The following is a 3,166-nucleotide window of genomic DNA, read 5'->3' as shown; positions in this document are numbered from 1 at the left end:
ATCGCCTCCTGCATGGATTCTTCGACTCTGCCCTCGCAGCCGCCGGAGCACCATAAGGTGATGTCGTCGGCGTATATGGTGTGCTTTACGCTCTCTACGCGTGCCAACCTCTCGGAAAGACCAATCATACAGATGTTGAAAAGGGTGGATGAGATGACGGCGCCCTGAGGAGTGCCCCGCCCTCCGAGGGGCACATCGTTGGAGTGGAAGTCCCCAATGCGAAGCTTGGCCTTCCTGTCCGTTAGGAAAGAGCTTACGTAGTTATGGAATCTGGAACCGAGACCCAGGTTTGAAATGGTCTTTACGATGAAGCTGTGGAGCACGTTGTCAAAAGCGTTCTCGAGGTCCAGACCGAGCAAAGCCTTGACGTCTCTGGAACGGCCGTCCACAATCTGATGCTTTATTAGCTTCATTGCATCCTGCGTCGAGAGTCCGGCGCGGAAGCCGATCATGTTGTACGTGTAAACCTCGTTGTCTTGAGGTACCCGTTGACCCTGTTGAGGACGACGCGCTCCATGACCTTGCCGACGCAGGATGTTAGAGAAATCGCGGCCTGAGGTTTTCAATGTTCACCCGGGCGAGGAGACATCCGACACGTGTGCGTACATGAAGGGGCCCAGGTGAAAGGCGCAGCTGCGCCGCCTGTGCGTTTCTGGGAAAACTGCTTCACCACGGAGTTCCCACAGCCCACTACCCCTAATCTAGTACACCATAATTTGATGGCTGTTCGATCGACATGTCCCCCGGTGTAGGGTAGCAAACAAGGTGCACACTAGTCAAAGGAGTGGTGACATAATATTTATGAATCATCTGATTTTTTTTCTTGTTAAGAGAAGGTCCAAACCCTCTAAACACTAGCAAAATACAGGCAGATGTCACAGCGTTGTATCTACGTGCGTGAGAGTCTTGGTCCTTGCGTGACTTTTGCAGCAAGACCTTTTTTTACGTGCCTTGCATGGAGGAAGAAAAGACATCTTATTTCCTTCCTATATGTTACCTTGTTTATAGAGAGGGTCTCACGTAATTATTGTTCGAAACATGGCGGTTATGACGTCACCTTCAATATTTTTACTACTCTGTGGAGGTTGGTAATGTAGATATGACGCGCGCACACGCATGCCAAAAGTTACATATTCAACGACCCGAACAACAAAATGCTGTCTTGGTGTGAAATTTGAGCAAGAACAACGTGGTATGCGTGAGAACATTTTTTCTTCTTTCAAATAACGTGCAGGGGCCCGGAAAACGGGTTTGTCTCTTAAAATGGCAGAAAAAAGGACACACATACGAATCACACTATGGCACTAAAGTAGACATTTCTCACGACATAAGGATGCAGCTTATTATCCCACCGCTACCCAAAAACAGGAATCCCGATCACCACAGGGAAAGGCGGGAGGAAAGGGCAAGGGCTATAGAGAGGATATTCCAACGCTCTCAGGACGTGGTGTACGTTGACGTGGCTGTACACACGACTAATCAGCATATGTCTGTCGTTGCAGTGAACTCAGAGGGTGATCTTAAGGTCAGCGGATCTATTAAAGCATTCAGAGCCGAGGTGGCTGAGGAATCGGCCATTGCTCTCGCAATGGCCTCGATAATAGTCAGCGATTCTAACCGCAATTTTAAGTTACGCAAAGGGGCGCTTTTCCCCGGAGTCAGAACTAATCCTGGCAAACTTCCGCGGTCAGCGGGTTATCCATATCATCTGGGCGCCGGCGCACACCTCCCCTCCCCGGCGACGAGGCGGCCGACACCGTGGCTCGAGGACTCGCAAGCCGAGCCACCGGGGCGCCGCGGCTGACAGGGGACCGGATGGTTGGCTGCAGGGAGATATATCTATAACAGATTGGGGAGAGTGCGTTTTCCTCCCTCACACCCATCACGTAATAAGCAGCAGGCGGTGGCATGGCGCCTCCTTCAAACCAATATATACGTATCTAAATCCAGTGATCTATGATCACTATCGTCCAGAACAATATTCGGCCAAATTTTGTCAGGAAAGGGCGGATCTGGATCACATTATCTGGGACTGCCCTCGGGCGCTCCGACAGGGCCGAGAAGTTAAGGATCGGAAGCAGTGAGCAGCTCGGCCCCCGAAGACCAACTTTTGGCCGTCCAGCAGGCCGAGGATGCCGCCAGAGCTCAAGGGCTTCTGGCCGCCACCTAGGCGGGGTAGCCCCCGCCACCAATTTGCCGGCTACATAAATAACAGTTACTTTAAAGCGAAAGCTTTACTGGTCGCGAACTTGCGATTTCGCCGTGGCGGTGCTCCGAGGAGGCACATGACGTCACAACGCGCGCTCGCCGCGGATATTTCTCTCTCTCGCTCCCTAGTCACTACTGCGCATGCGCCACAGGTGTTCCGCCGCCGTTTGGTATGACGTCACACCGCGTTCCTCGTCGTTGCGCTCGCCTCCGCTCGCTTCGCCAGCTGCGTCGCATGCCTGATAACATGTCGGAGGATTGAAAAGGAGAGCACCCGTGCGCCGCAACCGCAGTTGAGGCGGCAGTATGGACGGCGACAATTCTGATAAGCAGGAGGAGGCCTGGAATCGACATCGGAACGAGATGAAGAGGAAACGAATAGCCCAGGAAACAGACGAACAGTGCGCCGAACGACTGGCTAAACGCCGCAACATAGCTAGACAACCAGACTAACCTGGACTTGCAATCAAGATTACCCAGGCTAACCATGCTATGAATTATCTTTCGCTGCGTATATCCTGGCATAGCCGAGCTAAGCAACTGCCAATTTTTCTCTCTCTTGCACTTTGCAGGGCTTCCTTAGCTCGAATTTCGCATAGAGATTAGATTTTATGGTCCCATACGTTCGGTATACTTGTCCACAGAGTTTGCTCAAATAGCTTTCGGCTCTTGCAGTTAGCAGAAGCATGGCCTTTGAGATTGGCATTTGTCACCAAGAGAGAGACGCAGTTGGGGTGTTGATTTTAACAGCACTTATTCACAGTGCTTCTCTTTTTCACACATGAAGTGTCAAGTGTAATTGTTATAATGAACGATGTTGATAAATATGGACTTTAAGAGCTCCAGATCTCTTTTAAACGATTTATTTTCAGAAAATGCACGTTCTTGTATTATCCTTACGTGCGATAAGCGTATCGCAGCGCTGCTACAATTTCAAAAATAGGTGACTATATATATA

The sequence above is a fragment of the Dermacentor albipictus genome, unplaced genomic scaffold, assembly GCF_038994185.2.
Source record: "Dermacentor albipictus isolate Rhodes 1998 colony unplaced genomic scaffold, USDA_Dalb.pri_finalv2 scaffold_11, whole genome shotgun sequence".
Lineage (NCBI taxonomy): Eukaryota > Metazoa > Arthropoda > Arachnida > Ixodida > Ixodidae > Dermacentor > Dermacentor albipictus.
This window is presented reverse-complemented; position numbering follows the sequence as displayed.